Raw genomic sequence first — 23,695 nt, 5'->3', positions numbered from 1 at the left:
TTTGTGTATTTTTATACTGTTACAATCATCAACCTTAAAATGGTTCAAGCAAGAACACACACAAATAAAACAATGTATTCTTTGTCCCTTTTAGTGATGTAGCAACTTAACCAGATGACTGTGGCACTGCTGAAAGTTTAATGCCTGAGCTTGGAGTTCAGGACACAGCTGGAATGCTATTGACCTGTGTATGTCTTTGCACTTGGATAGTGTTCTGGGACACCAAGATTATTTTGCTCCAATTTTAAGACCGCTTAAGTTGTCTCTTGTGCTACGTAGGACAATTTTACAGCTGCGAACATTTGCAGGTTTGATAATGTCATAGAATTAGTTTTACATTATGCATTAACTTTTGACATATTTCATAACTACAAATGCTAAACCAGTTTAATATGTCTGTATATACTTTTTCATTATTTCAAATTTTGTTGTTTTGACTGTACCACACATACTACAAAAAAAAAAAAAAAGGCAAACTAGAAGTATAGTTGAATTTAGGCTTTTTTTTTTTTTATATTAACACTCAGCTTAGATTGTATGTTTAACTTTGGTAACTATTCCAAATACCTTAACTGGTCAAGGCAATGTGCCAAATGTGTGTGAGTAAAAAAAGAACCAGACATGTTTCAAACATAGGTATTATATTAGTTTGAAAAACTTTAATATATTAAAACAATATTGTTATTTTTACAAATATATGTATATAAAATATATTAAAATAATTGTATAAATATATATTATATAAGATTCTGATACCTTATGTTGTTCTAAACTGTACAGTAAACCTTGATTTTTGTAATAGTTATCCAGTAAAGACCAGGAAGAACTGATTGAATTCATAGCCTTCTTCCTAGGTTAAAGTCAGTCATACAGTCCACCTAGCTATTGGTGAGTATTTTCCTCCTCCTGTTTTGCTAATACCATAAAACAAGAATATTAACATTTTGTTCTTGGTTTAATCATGGTATATTACTGATTTTGTTTGTTTTGAATATAAAATCAAACTGCATTTTTCTTCTTTTTTCCTCGATGGTCTGCTGTGGCAGAAGGAGGGGAAACAAGCTCTGACTTTCCCACTCCTGTCTCTTTGAATCTTGTGAGGTCTCCATGTTCATTCAATATTTATTCACCCATAAGCATTCAAAACACTCCTGTCACAGCAAGCTTTCAAAGTAATAATCTAAAGGGCATCTTCCAGTAACAAACATCAGCAGTTCTCAGCTCACTTTCAAATTCTGTAATCCAGGACACTCTAACAAATTTAGTCAGTAAAATAAACGCCCTGATCTTCACTCCAATATAATTATGACTTTCTTAAAAGGCATATGCTCCATTTGGGATGCTGGCATGTTGGTTTTTCTGGTTTTGGACTGGTATTCTGACATGGTTGTAAGACAGACGCCTTCATGACACTACCTTTTATGTAAGTTTGTGTAGTGCTATTACTTAAGATATTTGATTCTGTTGATGATAATACTTGACCTTAATGAGTGTTTTTCACCTTAACAAGCTTTGGAACTTCTTGGACTAAGCATATGCCTCCAACTAACTCAGCACTTCACAGAAAAAAAATTTGAATGTAAATAGCATATTTACCCTTTTAAGCATTTCTGCACTTTCTAAAAATATGTCAGTTCAATTCTGTTTCATCAACGCTTAACTAAATCTTTGTAAGTGCTGGGGGTTAAGGGAGTTTTACTTATTTATATTTTTAATTGGCTCCATGCTGGCTATAATGTGTAAGATTTATGTTAGCTCATGTTAACTGTGTACATTGAGTTGTAATGTGCATTAGTTTCGCTTAGCTGCCTAGACTTTTTCTGTACTCAGAGGCGAAAGAGGCTTCTAACTCTCAAATTCTAGAGTTCAAGTGCATAAGAAAAAAGCTGTTCATTTACTTGTTTTTACATCAGAGGTATCTGTGCCATCAAGAAGCCATGTCATTATTTCTCTTCACCTTGGCCACAAGTTCATTAAGCTCGATTCTTACATAACCTCATGTCCGCAGGGATAACTTTGCATATTTCAGAAGTACTTTTGAAAAGGTTATTCTCCACAACCTGCCCGGAGATGAATTTTCATTTTCTGACTATGGGAGAAGAAGGAATAAATGAAGAGAGAGAGGATGTAGTCAAGCTGAAAATGGAGAAAATGGTCATTTTCCTTCAGTTCTTTAGTGAGTTCAGGGGCGGGATGTGATCAGCGTGGTAAGAGGGCAACTGTATACGAGACCTGCGGTTGCCGCAAAGCTGCCTCACTTGCGTAGGAGGGGCTGACTGACTTCTTCACCTTCCTCTGGAACTCAGGGTGGTAATCGGTAATGAGAAAATACTATGTTTTTCATATTATCTTGTCTTTTAGAACAATTTTTCAGTTCAGAAAAAGCAATAATTTGTAACTTGAGTATATGCAAGGAAAAATGAGGAAGTCGGAAAATTTCAGTTTTTAAAGTGGAAGTAATTCTCTGCTTCTGTCTAGCTCTTTTCTCAGCTTCATGTCTGGCTTTTGCACAAGCTAAGAGTAATCTTTTGTTATCCATCTTTAGAGTTTGTGTGAAATTATTTGTCAAATTTACAAGTTTAAAAAAACCCAAAAGAACAAAACATCCCAGAACCAAAATCTAACACTTCCTTCTCCTTCTTCCTTTCTGGATGTCTTAGATCTTTCAGGTGAAAGTGAAAAATATAACAATAGAAGACATGGGCATGCTTTTCTACATGTCAAAGTAACTCAAAGCAAACTCCATTTTTTTTTTTTTAGTTTTTTTTTTTTCTGTTTGGCCAAACCATCCGAAATGGCTGGTTTCTCCCTCATCCACTAGCAGGGTATTTGGGAGGGGACAGCAGGGACAGCTTGCTGGATCCTTTTGTGAATGCAGCTTCCTCCTGGCTTATCAGAACTATTTGGCCAGTTTTATATCTTCTTTCAGCTGCCTCAAAGTTTATGGCCCATCTGTTGGACATAAACAAGCTAGCAGCATCTCTTGGGTTATAAGAGCTGCCTGTCTGATTCAATGACAGTTCGCGGCAGAGCCTGTTACTGGATTGGGAGGATGTTGTGTGCAAGGAGTAGACGTGTACAGCATTGTAGATGCTGCTGTAATACAATGGATATTGGGGAGTAGGGAATTTGAGTGACTTGAGACTGAGAAAAAGAAGGGGTAACAGATTCCACTGGGAGCTCATTCTTTCAGAGTGCTGGACCTTGAACAGTGAAAAGCAACTTCCCAAGTTCTGTTGTCAAAATCTCTAAATCAGCCGTTTGCATGCATACTTGCAGATAATTGCTATCTTAAAGATCCTGCATAGAAATAATTGAAAATATTCAGTTTCAGGGCATCAGAATTCAGCAGGTCCATAACTTCTATAAAGCTGAAAAGTTTTTGCTATTGCTCACTAATGTCATGAATTGCAGAGATTAGCTTGCTGGAGTTGAGCTGCATCTGACTGGAACTCTGAACCCCAGTACCCCTGTTCTGCCCCATGCTGGGTCTTGCACGCAGGTGTTTTGACACCACGTGTGTCAATGCTGCCTCTGCTGCATCTGTCGTCAACACCACGTGCCAGCCTGTTATTGGACTCTGTAATGCAAGGGCTGGAGAGTTGTATTTATGAACTAGTACAACTTCAATGGTGGTGTTGAATTTGATGAAGAGTGTTTATGTGGTTTGAAAACTCTCAAATCGTTGGGTTTTTGAGAACAATTTTTTTTTTTTTCACAGTAAAATTGCTACAGCAGAGTAGTTTTATGTAGGAAGACAATCCATATTTGTAAAGGTAAATGTGATTATCCAGGGAGAATATTTTGGTTACAAATTAATAGGTACAGCCAAAAGTGATAGAAACACAGAGCTGTTACTGATCTCTAATAATAAAATTATTATGCAATGTTATAAGTTAAAAGAATTCAATATTCAAGGTGTGGTTATAACGACTCTGTTGTAGTGCTTAAAGTTGCAAGATAAGACTGAGCTGGTTTTATCACTTGTTTGCTAATGTCTGTACTGTATTTGGTATGTTCTTTGTCAGCTTTCTCTGTTTAGAAGTAGCAAAATGAATATTTTTTTCCTAACTGCATACAGCTTATGTTTGCTGTGTAATGTGGTGGGGGACAGCAAGTTTGCCTGTGGCGCTTAGGAGCTGCAAAGCTAATTAATTTAAATGCTCAGTCTGCTCTGGCGCCTCTAAGTAGACCACTTCATTTTCTGTACTTGTAGACTCTCTTCATAGGTGTCAGTTCATTGGTGTGGTAAAACACATTAACTTTGGAAGTCTGGATATTTTTTTAATGCAAGTACTGATTTGGAGCATCCAGACGACTTAAAAAAAATGTTGGTTGTAGAGTTTTTCTTTATTGTTTTCTTGTCATGATTTTCCACCCATCGGAATTACGCTAATAGTTGTATTGCAAAGGTGCAGTTAGCATACGCTTTCAAGTACAGTGTTAAATTGAAATCTATTCTGACACACCCTTATCCATATGTTTCTCTTTTTCCTCCTTCTAGATGTGTGCACATAGGAAGTATTTTCTGAGTTCCCTTAGTGTTTGCTTAGAACAGCAGGATGTTTCTAATGCATGCTTAAAACATCTGGCTGTTGCCTAATCCTTCTGCAGATGCCCTCTTACAAAACTGGGTTCCTACTTTGACACTCATGTTTCTGTTTTGGCACTCTACTAGCTCCATACATATTACAGTCACTTACTTAGGGAGCCACCTCTGTAGTTTGTGGTTGCTGTGTGTTACTGATAGCTGCCCAAAACAGTATTTCCCTTTGCATATTGTAGAATAAGCTGCTCCATTAAAAAAACACTAACCGTTTCTCCGACATGTTGGACTCCATTTGACAAGCCTTACAAAACATACCCGTATAAAACTGGGTTCCTACTCTGACACCCATGTTTATCTGAAACTATACTTCACCAAAGGTTCTCAAACGCACAAAAACACTGCCAAAAAAACTTTGCTTTTGAGGACTTCCCTGGGGCGCTTTTTTCTCCCTGGATTAAAATAGGTGGCATGTGGCAGCTCTCTTCAGGATCCTCAGCCTTACCCACTGTGGCTACGGGCAGCTCCCTGGGGAGCTGAGGTGCCCGCACCACGCTTGCCCCTGACCACCCAGGACCCCTGAATTTCATCAGGCCCTTAAAGGAGGGTGCAACAGAGGGGCAGGTGAAGCATGAAGGATGGTGGCTGTGGCACGCTTCCGCTACTCTCGAGGCATGCCTTTGGGGTTATTGTGCCAAAGTTAAAGTTTGGACAGTTGCATATAATGAAATGGTTTAATTCCCAAAATTCAGTAGCATAAAAATTGGAGCTTTAAGGTCCTAATAATTTCTGCCAGTTCTCAATCTATTTTTAGAATGTGGGAGGGCTGGACGAAAGAAGATTTGAAGTATGTGAATAGTTAAATTAAAAATAAATTTATTATCAAGTTTACATAATTTGCTGATAGTGATGTAGCTTCTTGGGTTGCATTTAAAATAATGATGTAACAACCTTTCTATACTTTCAGGCCAGCCTTCTCTTGAAAAAAAAAAAAAAAATCTTAAAATGGGATTTGTAAAGGAAAAAACCCAAAACCTCTATTCCTTTTCCAAAAAGAATTGAACTTGGTCTTCTGATTATGTCTGTTTTATAGAAGTATTATGTATATATCATAAAATATCTAGCTAAGTGAAAAAACCAAACCATATGTATCTGGAATAAACTTAGATCAGAATGTGTGCCATAATAGATTTGAATAAACTACTGCTGGAGTTTGAGTTGTAGGAATACCTTTTTTCCCAACCTTTGTAGGCTAGCACTTGATACAGAAAGCATAACTCTAGGTGTGTGTAGTCCAACAGTAGTCAGTATTTGCCTGCTCTGTAGCCTGTATGCTACCCCTTACTGTGACAGATATCTTCGTTGTCTTCTCCTTCATCTGTGGTTCACATTATGAAAATGTCTGAGTCTTCCAAGTAGAATGTTTTAACTTTTTAGTCTGTAGGGCAAATAGTTTAATGATTTGTGTATGCTGTATGTTTACATAAATATGCATGGATGAAACAACTGTAGAAAATGTAGACTAATAATGGAGTTTTACATGCAGTGGCTGAGCTCCTGGACAATTTTGGTTTGCTTGGAAGGGATAACGTTTTATGTACTTTGTTGAAGAGGGATGTGATAATGTAGGTGTTTCAAGTGCTTTGCTGTATCGTGGCTTTTGATAGAAAGGTAGTGATTTCTATCATCACATCTTACTGTAAAGTAAACCCTTTAATTTTTTTTTTCCTCAAGTTCACAAGCTTTTATTATGTGTGGACAGTTAATTGTTTCAGCGGACCATTGATTTCATAAAAGATCATTTTCATGGAGGGAAAGTAATTTCTCATATTGAACTTATTCTGTGGAAGATTTTGAGTATCAGAATATACTTTGAATTTATTATTAAACTGCAGTATTTATGAAGTAAGGGAAGAGGTTAACCCAATGTGTTAGTTGGAATTTCATTTGTATATGAAAGACAAAATCATAGTGAAACTGGAGTGAGAAGGTGCATCTGTATGTCAGTAAGTCTTCCAGAAAAATGCCTTAAGAGTCAAGGCAGGAGGTTCTATTCTGAAGTTAGAACTTGTAATAGTTCTTCAATGTATTACCTATATATTTGATATATTGATACTTAGATATTCCGTATACTGACAATGAACGCTATTAGCTTTGTTAGTCAGCTGCTGTAGTTGTAGATGATCTTTTTTGGACACGTAGCTTTTGTATTTAGGGTTTTCAATTGAAGCTTTCAAGATTTGCTGAGTCTCACCACCCTTAAGAAGTGCTTCAACTTGCTATCAGTTGGTCAAAGAAAATACAAAATACAGATAATAACTTTAGTTAAGCTAATGATAATGTGGAACTTGCACAGCTAGGATGCCTGGGATTCAGAAGTCAACGTTTCCATAACCTAAAGAAATCACAGGTGCCTAAAGAAGTATGTGAAGGATTTATTGTTGCATACTAGCAGATGCACTGACTTCTCATATTTGTGGCTGAATTTTTAAATCTTGATTCAGTGAAAATGTGGCAAGAATAATTTGCATATTCATACAAAGGCAAGCTTGATGCTACTAGAGTCTAGAAAAATCATTGCTTTAAGCTGATGTGCTTGTTTCATCTACAAATTGAAGCAAATTCTGTATTTCAATATTTCCCTTTTATTGATTTTTATTTTTGTTACCTAATTAGTTTCACTCTTTTGAGGAATTTCTTCTCACACAGCTATAGTATTTAAGCAGATTAAAGCTAACTAAAAGGGAACTTTGCAGAGGCTTACTTGAGGTTTTATATACAAACCAGTTTCTTTGATCCACTTCGCAAATCTTGGCCTACACACTGGAAGTGAGAAATCTAAGTGGGGAAAAATAAAAGTGGAAAACTTTTGGGGTTGTTTTTTTGGTGGTTGTGGGTTTTTTTGAGCACTTGGCTTTTACTATTCTGTGCTACCACTAGCTTCTCAGTAACATTGAGAAAATTTTTAAACTACAACTTTCCAAAATAGAAGATCATGTTGATGGTGTAAGTGAAAATGTTAGCTCTAATCTGTACTTACTACTGTCAAATTGATATCTGTCACTGTAATGGAGTATGAATTGATCTTTCAAGCTTTTGATACCAAATTGACTATGTAGTATTTTGAACTGCTTTCTTTCATTTACTTCTGTTTTCAATATTCCATTTAATTACTTAGCTCAGACTAATAAATGGTTTTGTTCTTACATCCTGAAAGTATAGTTTTACTTTAATTGCTATATCTGATTTCACATTAGTGCTCAGTATCCTAGCAACTTAATTCCTTGGTAGTTTTTCTTACTTCATCGTTACTACTTCGGCAGTTTGACCAACCTTTTCTTTTTTTTTTTTTTTTTTGTTTGTTACAATGCAAATCTAAACATGGTTCTGTCAAATCTGTCAGTTATTTCTTCAATAAAATGGAGAATATGCAATTATAGAAATGGAGTCTAGATTAGTCAAGTCTACTGAAAACAGATGTAATGTCGATCTTCTAGCTGAGGTAATGGATTTCTATTCTTTATCTTTTATTCAGATGAAGTAAATGTAGCTTTTTGCCCTGAAATCTCTCTTGACCCTGAAAAAACGTTTTATAATCTTTAGTGCATGCAGTGTTATGTTCCGCAAAATTGGCATTCACATTGGGGACATCATCCTGATAACTGTGTATTTTCATCTCCAAGGCTGTTCGTTTTGGAAACTTAATGGAAAGAACGCTATAACTTCTGCATATGTCTGATGTTGTAGCAAATAGGTTTTGTATATTGGATATCTAAATAGGGTGGTTGGTGGACTAAATTTTGTTGAGTTTGTTGTTGTTTGGTGGGGTTTTTTTGTTTGTGTTTTAAGAGTTTTGAATGCTTGTAGTGGTTGAATGTGTGTACTGTCAAAGTGAAATCGAAATTGTAGTTTATTTAGCATCACTTTTCTTCTGGCTAGTTCCTTTATCAAAGAGTACATTTTTGGAAGAAATTTGTTTACATTTTGGGGCCCTGAAATAGAAAACAAACATCATGCTAGACTTAAGATTAACATCAAGTTTGGAGAAAATAGGATTGGAGTGCTGTGCAGCTGGAATTATTTGAAAGGGTGCTGGACTGGGGAATTAAAGGGCAGATGTTTTACCGTGTAAACTAATATGAATATGTTAAATATGAGAGTAGTGCTGATGTCTTCATAAAAATAACTAGTACAGTATATGTGTATTTTTATTCTGAGAAGAATTGAAAATCTTTTCTGACATTACAATCTTAAAACATAGAAGGAAATAAAATGTCAAACACATGCGTAGTACTTGGTTACTGAAGTGCTCACTAACGTGGATCAGGTTCAAGACTATAGCTTGATTTATTGAATTTCACTGTTAGGCAGTAAGAAATCTGTTCGGAAATTACAAAGTTGCCAAAGCTATTTTTGGTAATAGAAAGAATGCCTATGATAATTGATAATCTTTGCTAAATAAGACCCAAAATGTCTTTGGGGAAAAAAGTATCTTGTTAGAAAAAGAATGGCTGTAAATACCTATTCCCGCAGCATATCCAAGACCATGAAGTCAGAAGACCTGAGAAGACTGGAGCTGTTGATACTCTCTGTGGTCAGAAGGAGATGTGCAGAGAATCCCAACTGTACCTTCAGGCTGCTGCTGGCTGTTGGGAGTCCTTGGGGAAAGCAGTAAAGCAGATTTAAATCTGATCTCACAAATCTGCTATGGAAAGGATAAGCCATCGCTTCAGCTTGAACTCTGCAATTCTGTGCTCTGTGAACTTAGAAATATGACTATAGTTTTCCTTCCCCCTCTCTCTCTCTGCTTTCGCAAGAGTCTGGATTTTTATCTTTGTGTGTGGTATTTATTCATTATTCATCTTTTCAGTTGGTGGTTTGAATGCTTATGCCATTTAATGAGCAAAATTAAATTTTTTGAGTCTTACCAATGGAAGATTCCTTGCCAGTCTCTTATCCTTATGCTTTTAGTACTAAGAGTATTAAGAAAATGTGTAGTTATTATTAGAATTCGTAGGGGGAAAAAAAAGGTTGATCTTCATCTTAGATTTCAGAATACAAGGTATTAAAAGAAAAAAAAATAATATTAATGAGGATATTTAATACATCCTAAACTGTTCCTTTTACTAATGAAATTTAATGTAATGTATCAACATATCTTCCAGGCACAAATGAAGAAAAATAGAGATCTAGTTTGTTTTAATCAATTTCTATTAATTCTGCCCTGAAGCTCTTCATGATTTCAGCATGGAACACAAACACAAAAAGCAGCAGACAGAGAGGAAATCGGTCTCATTAATCTCTCTTGGATAGAGCATGGTGGAGAGTCATTTAGGATACAGACAGGTTTTATGGATAACATGCTGTCCATGTTTCCACCCAGGCCAGAAAGGCTTCCATCTTCTGGTCCAAAATGGTGCCAAGCTATTAGCACAGACAGTGCCATCAGAGAAGGTGTGAACAAAATTTCCTGTCTTCAGCTTGGGAGGTGGGGGGAAAGGGCAAAGATCTCAAGATTTTTCTTTTACAAAAAAGATTTACTGATATTAAACAACTTAACTGTGTCTTATCAGAGGCATTGGGTGCTAATTTCAGGTTAGCATCTTTAATTCACAGGAAATACATTAAAAACTGTGAATAGTTGACTTGAAACCAAAATTTTTGGTTTGATTTTGTTTTTCCAGTTTGAGGTCAAACAATATTTCCCACGTCTACTTTTAGGATAAAACCACCCAATAATAATTGAAAAAATATTATAGAACCTATCTCAATACTTCAAAAAAACAACAACAAAACAACCCAAACCCACAAAAAAATCCCCAACCAACCAAAAATCATGCAAACCCCCAAACTTGTAGGAGATTAGAAACTACTGATGGAACTTCATTCTGTTGCCTGTTTCACATTGCTAATAGTGATCAATATTTTAATGAATAGCAGTTGTGCAGCAGATGAGACAAAGGTGATATGCTGAAGAGTTTGTAGATTTTTTTTTTTCCAGGCAGTTTGCTCATAGTTATCTACACTGTAGAAATCTCCCAGTTCTTTAGCCAGGAGCTGGAAGCCTTCGTAGACCAGGCTCTAGCTCAGAGCTTTCATGTGCTCTTGGGCAGAGGCACTCTCAGATTTCTCCTTGAAGCCTGTGCTCCAAAGTGCATTCAGGCTCCCTATTCAAGAGAAAGGAGACATGGAAACCTGAGCACGGAAAGGCTGTTCCCTGCCCCTTCACCCAAGTTGTACGTAATTGCTGACATGATGGCAGTCTGTCCTGAAGTTGCAGACAGTGGAAGCTCACCTCCTCAGGTAGTGTGCCCTGAAATACCTGCTTTCATAAAAGGTTTATCATGTCCGAGACATTTTGATAGTATTTAGCGTTTTCCAGAATTCCATTAGAAAATAACTAGCTGCTATTTAAGAAACAATAGTGAAAATGCAGCATATTACAGCTGTGTAAAATGAGATACTAATCTGTCTCTCCAAACTGGAATATAATTTATATTACACTTTTTACATTATTGTCTGAAAGAAACTAACATATGCTGTAACTAGAAAAAGCATATGCGCTGTAATAGATCACAAAGATCTTTCTTGTTCTTTCAGAGGAGTAAGAACTAATGTTTTGTGTACTAGTATCCATATGATCTGTATTCCTAATCTCCATTAAAAAAACATAAGTCCAAAGCTTTGCTTCATCGACTGTTAATGGTTCTTATTTAGTAACATTAATGGCTGTTCATTTTTTCAAATGATCTGTATTTTAGAAGCTGAAAGAGCTAAGGAGCTTTCCAAGAGAAAAGGATGTTGGGGGAAAAACCTGGCTGGACAGTGCTCTTGTAGTTTGGCTTGATAGTTACATTAGATATATATATCTCTGTTGGGTTTTTTTTCCCCTCTTTCAATATTTTGAGTTTATGGCTGAATTGACATGAGGGAGAAAAGAACTGGAGTGCAGTAATGGAATATCTAGTTTGATAGAGGGCAATAATGTTAAGGATCTTCATAAGGCAAAAAAAGGAATTTGCAGTTTTTGCTATATTTTCTGCATTACACTTGCATTTTGGCTTTGGAGACTGATAGTTTGCTGTCATAATCAGTCTTTTTGTAAAGTGTATGAATGCTAAGTCACTACTGTAAACCCTATTTACTGCTACTTTTCCAGAAAGTTAATGTAGATGGGAAGATTATAGCCAACATCTTTTGATGTCTCACTACATGATATTATAGAAATTCTTGACTGCCTGGGTTAGGTAAATGTCTGTCTTGGCAGATCAAAACCATCAGGAAATTATTATACTTTTGGTTTAGCCTGCTGTCTTCTTTTTCTTGGCAAGAAATTAAAGCCCAGATGCGTAGAATGACACTGGTGTAGGAAGTAAGATATCTGAAGGATGATCTTTAGTTACTTGTCTGGGAGTCTGGATGTGAATGAAAATCAGTGTGTGCTAAATAAACTTCCAGGAGATCTCTCATCATATATGAAAAAGGACCACCACTTTCATACCAAATCAGAGAACAGACTTCCACCTAAGTCTTCAGATAAATGGATGGATGGGTATCACCTGTCTCAGATAAGTGCTCTAACCAGAGGGCTTGGAGAATACTGCTTCATGAATTCCCTCTCTAGACCATATGGTTATAAAGTGTTTGCTACACAGTATTACAATTCTGATAGGAAGAGTGTGAAGTAAAATAACTTGCTTCATTTGCTGAAAAAGCTTAATATTCCCTTGGTGAGACAGGATGGATTAAAACTCTTCTGGCTGGGTAGTGAGTCTGTACATTACCATTGTTTGAGTGATTATTCAAACCATGGCGCTTTTGGGATTCTATGCATCCTACTTAAATGGTAGTGGATCAGCAATACTCTGTTCCCTTCTGCTTTTCCTGATGGCCTTCTGAAAGACAAGAAGGTTCCTCATTTTACAATTCTATTTCTAGTGATGGCAAATTTCAGACCTGTTTATCTGACAATGTCAGATTCTTAAGTTAGATGCTTAAACCTCTGAGATGTGTGGAATGCAATTAAGTGTTCACTGTCATCCAACGTGCATATTTTCCTGCTCATCATGTTTAAATTGCATTCTCTGTTCTTAAATTGCTCTTTCCTGTGAATGCCCTATGCAAACTGGACCTTTACTGTTGACTGGGACTCTACACTGTTAAATAATTGCAGTGTAAACGCTGAGTATCATTGTTCTGAAGTACTATAGTTTATCTGACTCTATTAAAGATGGCCTTTGCAAATTTTAACAGTTTTCTTTTGTTTGAAACTTTCAAGTTCTTCGTAATTTCTTAAGGTTTTTGCATAGTTTTTTCAAAATTACAGTCTCCAGATTTGTGGTTTGTTTTTTTTTTTCTAAAAACGCTAATACCTGCCAAGTGAAGTGGTATGATTACTCATCGCTACTGGAATAAAGAATCGGCTCAGCCTAATGCAAACTTCATGTAATACTAGTACAATGAGAGAAACAACAAGAGAAATTGGGAATGATAATATTGGCAGTTCTGAACAGCATTTGAAAATTCAGTCCACAGCTGGGATCTGTTGTGAACCACAAACTAATTCTGCATATAGCCTGCCCTAAGAATACAATCCTTTTTCTTCTGACCACCACAATGAATGTTCCAGGCTTATGTTGCTGCATGATTAACTCATTTGAAAATAATAATTTTGATACATTTTCTTGTAGAGGTATTTTTTAATAGATACTAGCAGCGTAAAACTAACAAAACAGTTTTAAATGAGATTTCTTTTCTGTGAAATTTTTCATGGTTCCATACCTGCATTCTATACAGGTTAGCTGTCAACCCTGGTTTGGGCACAGGGGAAAGATGTTGAACTGAAATTGCTAAAATGAGGGTGAAAGAGGAGTTCCTATGAACTTCCTTTAAGAGGAAGAAATTCCCATCTTTGGGAATTATTCTTCCTCCTCTTACCATATTGAGCCTTCTAGACCGCTGATTACAAAAACCCGCTCTCTATCCAAGGCATGTAGATAAAAGCAGCAGTCAATGGGCTTCTGAACTAAACCCAGAGGGCTGATTCAAGGATATTTTCATTCTTCTTCGGTTTCTTGTGTTTGCAGCAAAAAATATTTGTCAATAGGTATTTATGTTTCAGTTCTGATAATTTAACTGAATCTTAACTCTAGTCTTGTTGGGTGTTCATACTGCTGACTTTCACTCATTTACTGAAACGGCTTTAGAATTATATTTATTTTATCGTTTATGTTATGTAATTCCATTTGATCTTGATATATTCAGAAACCTCATAAACAATATCTTTGTATCCCAGTTGGTTGATTAAAAAAAGTATGAATGAATATTCTGTCACTCTTTTTCCATCCTTAATTCGTACAGCATTGCTAAACCATTCACTTTTTAAGTATTTTTTTAATTAGTTGGAACTTGCAAAATGTGTGTTAAGTTAATGCAGCAAAGTCTTTTGTATTAGAAATGCTCTATAATTACATTTTTCCAGTCATGAAAAATGAATTAGTGCTGCATTTTATGCGATGACAAATTTTCCTGTTTGTTCTAATTTTACTGAATAGCATACTGTAGCTTCTTGGCACGGCCTAGAATAACTCTATTTAGCTGTGAAAGTAGGAACTGTGCTTAATACCAGAAAAGGCCAATATTGTGTATAAACAATTAACTTACATGAAAAGAAAGTAAAAGAACTATGTGAAGGATGACATAGGGGAATTGGCTATCAGACACCAGTACACTAGTTTGTCTAGACAATTGGGATCAATGAAAGTGCTTGAAATGCAGCTTCAGAGGGACTGCTGGGCAAGTGGTACAGATAACTTCTCTTCTGGGAATACTAGTATATTCCTGTCTAACTTCCTTTTGACAGTGGGAGATGGAAGACATCAGATAGAGTGTTTTTTCATCATTGCTGAGTACTCTGATTAGAAACCTAGCCAGAGCTGACTTTTTTTAATGCCCTATGGGAAAGTGTTGTTTTTATTTTTTTACATTCCAGAGAAAAATGGAAAATGCCCGAGAGACAAATTCTCAAAAGAAAACATATTTCAGGTCTGTCACAACACTTTGTTTTGATAAATTTGCCCTCCTGATAGATTGGTTTTAACATTTATTAAAGATGGGTAATCAGGTTGCTCGCTATTTGATGTATTTGGCTTGCTAGCCACAATTCTTACTGACATTTCCTTGGTTCGTTGTCAGATGGAACCTACCAACCATGTTCTTGCTTAACTCCAGAGAATTAGGAAACACTTCAAACAAGCAAAAAAACCCATCAAGCTGGGGTTCACTGAACTACCTCCATTTCATGTTCCTTTGCTAAGCATATCCTGCTAATAAGTGAAAAGAAGGATTTTAGACAGGAGTGAGAGAGATATGATAATGACTGTTAATCTAATTCCTGAATTAGATTGCTGTTCTGGAGTTGCCTTTTAACGCTCAAGTTAATATCTAGTTATTTGCTTTTCTTTCTGCGATGTGTATGCTTTTTGCTGTTGAGCCACTGTGCTTCTTTATAGCATATAGTTAAAGTTCAGAATGTTTTTATGTTGCATCTAATGTAATAAATGCATTGTTCAAACACTACAGAATACTTTCCATGCATCTGTGCTTTATTCATAATGCCAGAGGACTCTCTTGTGAGTCACTTAATTCAGTGTTTTTACTCATCAACTGGAAGGCTTCCTCAGCTTTCAAATCTGAATGCTGTTGTGGGATGGTCAGAAGCTTTCCAAAAGTCAATGTATATTGCATTCACCATGCTTCCCTTATCTGTATAGACAGTCATTTTGTCACAGGGGGAAATTAGGTTGGTCGAGCATGATTTGCTTTTTGTAAATCCATGTTGACTGCTCCTGATTGACTTTTTTTAGATGTTTTGAAATGAATTGCAAGGATTTACAATCTATGGCTTATGCCTTTCTTGTTATCTCAGGTGGTTGCCTGATTTCCTTTTAAAACAAAACAAACCTAAAACCCATAGTGAATGATTTTGGCTTTGTTTGAAAGCCTTTTGGAAATCTTTGTAAATTCCTTAGATGGAACGTCATTAACCATGTCCTTGTTGTTCCTCACAGAACTGCAATATGTTTCCAGGCTTCTCTTCAGAAAAGCCATGTTGGCTCTTCCAATATAAATCATATTTATCCACACTTTCTACTAACTTCACTCTCTGTTATAGTCCTTTCTACTTTGCCCAGTGTAGGGATCAGGCATATGGACCTGCAGTTCCCTCAACAAACAATAGAAACTTTTTAATTTTTTTTTTTTATTTTTTTTAAACAACTATTGTTTCAACTTCATAGATCGGAAGGTAATTTTAAATGCAAGTTTAATGTGCCAGCTGTGAAGTAATTCACAGCAAGGAATATATTGTGTTGGAGGGACAAATCCCAACCACCTTAAAGGTTTGTGTTTTTGTTGTTTTTGTTGGGTTTTGTTTTTTTTTTTTTAACTGAAAAATATGACTGAGGCTGCCTTGAGGGTCCATTAGCAATTGCTGGTGCTGATCAGGAAGTTCATATGTTCTTGGCTATATATGATTCTTAAAGTAGTCTGCTACATAATTTATTAGCTTTAGGCTATTCCAACAGGCTTAAGGTATAACACAGTGAAATGTGTGCTGCAACTACATAATCTTAGTGACCAACAGAGGAAAAAAAATCCTCTGTTCATGCTGTGCTGACTATGCAGAGATAAGGAAAAGGTTTTATCACAAACAGTTCAAGCAACACAGAAGCAGTCATCTTCATGGTGTAGAACTTGTCACAAAATAATACAGCAGAAACAGTTTTGTAAATATACTAGCTATAACAGCTGTCTCCATTATTCTAATGTGACCTCTCTGCTAGCATATACAGTTTAAACTGAGTCTAAATGAATTGGATAAATAGCCAAATGATGCGAGTAATTTGAATTTCTGTATGTGTTGCAAAAGCAGAGTCTCAGTGCAATTAAGTGCCTGCCTCACCCAATGTGAGACTTTTTTTTTTTCTTCTTAAATATATCTTTTGTTAAAACAGCATGCATGTTTCTAGCTGAGCTTAATGGTTAGTCACTTGGGAATTCATGCTGCTCCAGCTGATGTTAATTCCTAGTCATAATTTGTAGGTGTTTTTCCCACAGAATTAAGACTGGTTGTGCCCACAACAGTAGTCAAAAAGAAAAAGAGGCCAAAAGAAAGTAAGAGCAAGGTGAAGATCTTTGGTGAAACTTTCCTGGAATATTTAATGAGAGGAGACTCCAATAGCTTTATGAGGTATCAGTCCCCTTCACAAAAAACACATGGATTCTTATGCAGAATGTCAAAGTTTAATAGTTAGTAGTTCAGCTATTTTATCCTTGAGTTCATTTAGAGCTCTTAGGTGGAAACCATCTGGTCCTGCTCATTTGTTAATGTTCACTTTGTGTGTTTGTTTCACAGCCTTCTCTGTGAAGGTTTGAGCCCAGCCCTCTGAGTCCCTCATGAAGTAGAACGTCAGCATGGGAAGCTCCCTTCCCTAATGACAGCTATAGTGACTTATCTTCTGCATGTGCTCTCATACATCACTGCTCAGAGGGTGCTACATACTTCCTGGCATGGTTCCTGCTCCCACTGTGCTTGGGAAAGTGTTTACTATTAATTTCTATAACATTCCACAAATCTTCTTTGGTCTGTCTTACTGAGTTCTTACCTTTAACTTGCCAACTTCTACGATGCTTCCTTCTTCTCATTTGTGCTATTTTGGAGAATGACTTGTTTCTGTTTTCTTTGATAAATGATATTAATTTATTTTGGACCTTTCATATTGTTTGGCATTTTTTTGTCTCTATACAGTCTGCAAAGATGAACTCTTCTGAGCTTCCTTTCAGCTGTTTTTGGACAAGTATCCTTATTTTTATGCAGTGCTATTTGAAATTAAGCACAACAGCCATAAAACCCAGGAATATTCTTAATATAAGACAATGAAAGATATATGCAAAACACTTTTGCAGTGCTAAGCCTTGTAGTTCAGCTACTTAAGGCTTGCTCAAGTATTTAAATGGCACTTTATTCCAAAATTAATTAAGCCCTGTGGGACAGAGAAGTACCCATTTTAACAAATTTTGTGAAAACTGACTTTCTATTTGTGGTGAGTGGAATAGAAAAAAAAAAAAAAAAAAAACCAAAAACCAAACAAGTGCTGAGTGTGAAGGCCCTGAGGGCACTAATCAGCCTTAATTACCCTGACCAGCATCACCTGGGCCCCAGGCCCACACCCTCTGCCCATGGGCCCTGGAGCTCCATTTAAGCCCAGCCAGGCAGCTGATCCTCTCTTGAGCATGTCTGCCTCTAGCTCTGCTTCTGAACTGTCCGGAGGCTTTCCCAGCCTGACCTTGGCTCCTTCCTTTGCCTCCTGCTGCTCACTGGGAAATGTTGGTGAGACCTGCTCTTGTCACCTTGTGGCTCTGCTTGACCTGTGGAGATGCTTCAGGGCCATACTCTGCTGAGGAGGCACTGCTTGTGCTGGGGTTGTCCATGGCTCCTTGCTTGGGCTGTAACCTCCTCTTGCTGCTCCCTGACAGTCAGGTTGGTGAATTTTATACATCTAAGGGTTAAGAGTTAAAGTAACTGGACCAATCTTAAAGTTTATTTCTTCTAGTTTTCAAAGAAGATACACTGAATAGCAGGTGGGTTGGTTTTTTGTTTTTTTTTTTAAAGTAACAGTGTGGTATGTACGTGGCACAAATAAGCAGCAGTGGCATGGTATTCTGTGTCCTGTGCTCTGCTTGGTCTCTCTTCCTTAGTTTCTCACCTGCGAGCTGCAGATACTGACTCTTAGTGTGCTTTTAATTTTCACTATGGAAGCCTCGTATGCAGAGCTTCTATTAGCTTTAGTATTATTACAAAATAACTTATTCCATTCAGAAATATAAGAAATGTATAATATATCCATACTTTCAAGGAGCACTATCAATGAGCTTAATTTTGATATCTTGTTTTTCTTCTTATTATTGTATATTTTTGCAGTTTCTGGTTGTTACATAAATGAAAAGACTCTTCTGAGAATTTTAGTGAAGAATTGTGTACTAGATGTAAATTTTGTTAAATTTTTCTTAAATTTTGCATGACACTTCTGAAGAGATTAGTAGCTATATAGTATATTAGTATAATATAGTAGCATGATATATTATGGGCAGACATGAGACAGATGCTCTCCGTTTTTAAAGAGAACGGTAAGCAATGCATGTTTAAGCTAATGCAACCTGTCTTTCAGCAAGAATTACAGCTTTGGGTTCAACACTGTCCCTGTGTTCAGTAGGCAGAGCTCACAATGTCAGAGCAAATAGTTTGCTCACATCTGCCTACAAAAATCTATTACAGGCTTCACTGTTTTAAATATATTGTAAAAGTCAACAATGCATAATTAGTAAAAGAGAATGACTTTCTGTACTTTGCAGTAATTAAAAAACTTGGGTTCTATGTTATGATTGGAGTGTGCTCAGAAAATGCTAGAGAGAGTATACAGGTGTAGAGAAAAAGTTGCTGCTGCTTAAAACGTGCAAGTATGCTGCTTTAAGCAGCTTAGATGCACAAACATATCAGTAATTGAATTAATGTAGAATTAAAGGTAATTACAGCCATGGGAGGTAGATAAACTGAAAGATGGTGTTCCTTTTTACCTGTTTCCTGTATTTTTAGCATTTAACTTGATAAAACTTTTGCCTGAATACTCTAAAGCTTAACTAGGTCTGCTTTATTTTGGGAAGAATCTGCTACTTCATCTTGGTACCAAGATTCTTCCCTGGCCGCTTCTGTGATACTGCGCTCTCTGCCAACTAAAAGCTGTGTCTGTGTAAACAGCATTTTACATCTGTTACCAGTTGAATGTGAGCCTCACTGGCGTGCCTCTTGGGTTGCCTTTGAAGAAGCTCACTGTAGAGTGAGGTTTTGCACACAGCAGTGGGAAAGTAGTTTCTCTGTAAGAAGTTTTTACTGTGAATAATGCAGAATACTACTAACTGAATATCCAGGTTTAAGTTTATGGGATTGCAAGCTAAAAATAACTTAATCTTTTCTCGTAAACTAAGCAAGCTCCTTATGTTGTTCTTAAAGGTAATAAATCAGTCTAAGTTAGTATGATGCTATAGCAGTACCATTTTTTTTAAAGTAGATGCCTTTAGAAATGGAGCTTTGTTTAGCTTGTTGGATCTTTTTGAAAAAGAACAAAGTTGGTAAGGATGTCAGAAAACTGCCATAAAAATTAACAATAAAAAAAGTTAGCTTTGTTTCAAAAATTTGTCATATGAGACAGTATTTTGTCTGAAACAGAAGAAATGAATAAATCATAAACTGTGAATAAACATAAATATTCTGGAAAGACATGTTTTAAAGCAAATATGAAATAAAACTCATTGTGACTTTAAGGAAAGTCTGTTTCTACGTGTAAAAACTAGTCTAGCACAAAAACAGTTCTGCTTTTGAGTGCTTGGTTACCTAGTGCAATTCACATCCCTTTCTCACTATGTCTTTGACCAACTTTAAGTTGAACTACTTAAAATGGATTACTTAGAATAGCAGATGTACTTTTCTTCACTTGTTTTTCTTCCACATGCAGTTGTCAGAGATTCTCTTTGCATTGTTGTCTCTGCTGCTCAAAGTTAATCTGTACCAATTATTAAGGATTCTGTTGCCAGCAGGAACTGAAGTTAAACTAGTGTTGCTACCAGTTATTCACCAAGCTAAATTTTGACATTCTGATAAGGGGCCAATGGAAGAGTCAGAAAACTTCAGCAGAAAATGAAAGAATGACTACTTTTATTATGTACTAAGATGCAGAGAAGTCTCTTTAATTTATGTCAGCAACTCCTTTTTACTATTACCTACCTACCTTTTCTTCCTTACAGCTGTAGAGAAATGCTGTGTTAAAGAAGGAATTCTACATTATTATTATTTTTTTAATAATCAGAGATAGGGATTCTGAAAATATTGTAATATATTGTCAAATATTTTTGCTTTACAAATTCTTTAGGTTTAAAGCAATGGTAGTCAATATTTCAGCCAATGAGTAAAATCTGTGTACAGTCAGTGCTCAATGAAGCTATATTTGTTTATATAGTTACATATGTATATATTATTTCATATGACTTCTGTTTCTCAAAGGTTATTAAACTTCCCCCCTTAATGGTGGGTATTACGGTACATGTGTAGTAAAACCTTGTACAATTCAGAATATTCATGGAGGCATGCAGTAATACAGACTGCTTCATTCTGTAATGAGAGCTAGAGATCATGTTTATCTTAGACCTTCAAATGTAGAAATAATGTAACTATGAAATTATGACTTCTATATGTCTCTTGTTGCTCCTGAGCCTCATTTAGATGTATGTTTGACTTCGGTACAGGGTTCAGGTTTTTGTTGTACTTAAGTTTAGAATCTGGAAGCTTTGCCTTGAAGAATATGAAAGTATTTCATATTTATTTGTTTTTTGGCTGTCATGGTATTGTTGCAGTATAGGTTACTCTCTTTGAAGACTGTGTTTTTGTCTGTATGGGGTTTAACTGAATTGGTTATCTGTACAGTTCTTCCCTTTGGCTTGAATATTTCTCTGGAGGTCTTTAAACCTATAATTGCCAGTTGCTTCAGGAGTTTCTTTGATTTCAGTATACTTGTTTTAGATCTGTTAGACTGTATAAACATAACTGAAATATTTTTCTTGTCCACCATTTGATGCTCAAATTGACTACTTCGTACATGTGCTTTAAGTTCTAAATGTTTAAAAAAATAATTTGTCTGTTTCTTGTTTTTTCATATTTATTGGAAGACCAAATGCTATCCAAATATATACTGAGTTCAAATCGAACATGAAATCTTGAAAACTATTGCCTATAAAGTGTCTTTATATTTTTTTACTACACCTAAAAAATGTAATAATTTTTTTTATCAAAGTGCAGGGTTTTTTCCGAACAATTTTCGGTTACAGCTCTGACAATGAGGCCAGAAAAAGTGTATATGTGGTGCCATGGGGTTTAGGAACTTGTAGATTAAAACTAATCATTCTGTTATGTTATTTTGTGTTTGGATCCCTTCCACAGGACAGCAGCAAGAATGTAGGTGGCAGGGCAGCAGAAATAAGCAATATGGGAATACAGGGAGAGACAGGGTTACTTCCTTCAGTTCCTTCCAGTGTTTAAGTTGATGTGAAATTACAAAGTGATGGGGACAGAGGAGTCCATCTGAGAGGGGATTATCTGCCATCTCGGTACTTTTGAAATATGTTAATGGCTTACATTTTACCTTATAACTTCTTTCTCCTTTTGGAGAATTTTAAGAAATACTTAGTTTTTCTCTGGAAGGGGCAGCTGACAGTTTTGAACTTCAAACAGCAGCTAAAGATGTTATTTCAACAGCTAATACCTTCTTGCAGTTAAATTAGTTTTTCATTTGCTCAGGCGTAAGTAAAGACTTGGTCATGTTCTCCTCTGATTGCTGGTTTGGGCGTTTTTATTTTATTATTTCTACTTTTTTAACAATTCAACCAAATTTGAATTGTAAATACTTTGGAAAACATCCAGTTGAAGCAGATGTTTCTACTGTAATCTGCTTAATTACAAAAAATACTTTAATTGATTTTAAGGTTTGGGAAATCTGAAGTTTAAGTTGGTCTGGTTATATTTATTTGCAAATACTTTGGGGTTGTTTTTTTTACAAAAAAACCCCCCTAAATTTAGAAAATATAAAAAGGATACAAGTAAATAATTTTTTCATGTTCTATTTTGAAGAAATGCTATCACTTTTCATCACTTCAGTGAGACTTAGAGAGAATGTCACCTCCTTTAGTTAGTAATTTCAGTTTATTTAATACTCCTACATAAGCAATTACTGTATTTACTCATACTTAAAATGTCCTGCTTCACAAGTACTGCAAGAGACTTAACTGAAAGTTAATGGATAGATGATATTCAATTGAGAAAAAGATTGTATGCATGCCACTTCTGAAATTCCAGTGCAAGATAGGGATAGGATAATTCCAGTTGGAAGGGACCTTGGGATGTTTCTAATCTATCCTACTGCTCTCAAAGCAGGATCAGCTGCAAGGTCAGACTGTGTTGCTCAGGTGTTCATCCACTTGGGTCTTGAACATCTCCAAGGACTGAGATTACGAAGGCTTTCTGGGCATTCTGCACCCCTGCCTGCCCTCAGGAGGAGGGAGTTTCTCCTTCTAGCCAGTCTGAGCCTCCCTTGTTTTGGCTTACACCTGTTGTCTCTTGTACTCACACCACGTACCACTGAGGACCCTGGCTCCATCTCCTTGATGGCCTTCCCATAGGCACAGGGAAGCTGCTAGGTCCCACCTGGCACCCTAAGCCATCTCTTCCCAAGGCAGAGCAAGTCCTGGACCCTCAACTTCCCCTCAGTGGTCAAGTGCTCTTGTGAACTTCCTCAAGTTGCTCAACATCTTGTCATTTTTGGTCCCCTGATACAAGAATGCAGTTTTCTGTGCTATTAAATGACTACTGAGGGAGATAGTTGTTCCCCTTGATCCAGACAAGAATACTACTGGCTGTCTCTGCTGCCAGGGCAGGTTGCTGGATGAGCTCATCCTACAGCCCCAGGGCCTTTCTAGTAAAACTACTCCCCAGCCTGTACTGATGCAGGGGGTTTAGTCTGTCCTAGGGGCAGAATTTGGTAATTGGCCTTGTTGAACTTGCTAAGGTTCCTATTGGCCCGTTCCTCCAGCATCTATAGGTCTCTGAATAGCAGCAGTGTCCTTGAGTGCACCAATGGTACCACCTCAGTTTGGTGTTGTCCTTAAACCTGATAAGAATGCACTGCGTAACCTCCTCTAGGCCATGGATAAAGACATTAATCAGGATGTGTCTGGGTTCTGTCCTGTAGGTATCATGAGTTTTATACCATCTGAAGAGAACTTGGAGGTCATGTGAGGTGTAGTTTATAATGGTTTAGTTTATAGCACCCAGTGAGTTGCGAAATCCTTTCTCTTGCTAATATGGAGTGGATTTTGTGTGGTGTTCCTCAGCATTAATGAGAGTACCCTTTGTAGGTGTGTTGGTTTTGCGTGGCAAGGTTTTGGTAGTGGGGGGGCTACAGGGGTGGCTTCTGTGAGAAGCTGCTAGAAGCTTCCCCTGTGTCTGACAGAGCCAATGCCAGCTGGCTCCAAGACGGACCCGCCGCT

General features: G+C 36.6%; 1 protein-coding gene and 1 long non-coding RNA gene across 6 annotated transcripts in view; both read left to right on the top strand.

Moving 5' to 3' along the window:
• CADM2 (cell adhesion molecule 2) overlaps window positions 1-23,695 on the top strand; it is a 688,977-nt gene that overhangs the window by 25,555 nt on the left and 639,727 nt on the right. The gene's annotated exons all lie outside the window — the stretch shown is intronic.
• LOC142604222 (uncharacterized) lies at window positions 1,059-9,982 on the top strand. The gene is made up of 3 exons (XR_012838113.1): window positions 1,059-1,172; window positions 2,661-2,725; window positions 9,080-9,982. It is a non-coding gene; the product is annotated as an uncharacterized LOC142604222 (long non-coding RNA).

This window comes from Balearica regulorum, chromosome 1 (genome assembly GCF_011004875.1).
Source record: "Balearica regulorum gibbericeps isolate bBalReg1 chromosome 1, bBalReg1.pri, whole genome shotgun sequence".
Classification (NCBI taxonomy): Eukaryota; Metazoa; Chordata; class Aves; order Gruiformes; family Gruidae; genus Balearica; species Balearica regulorum.
Note: the sequence above shows the minus strand (reverse complement) of the source record. Positions and strands in the feature narration are given on the sequence as shown.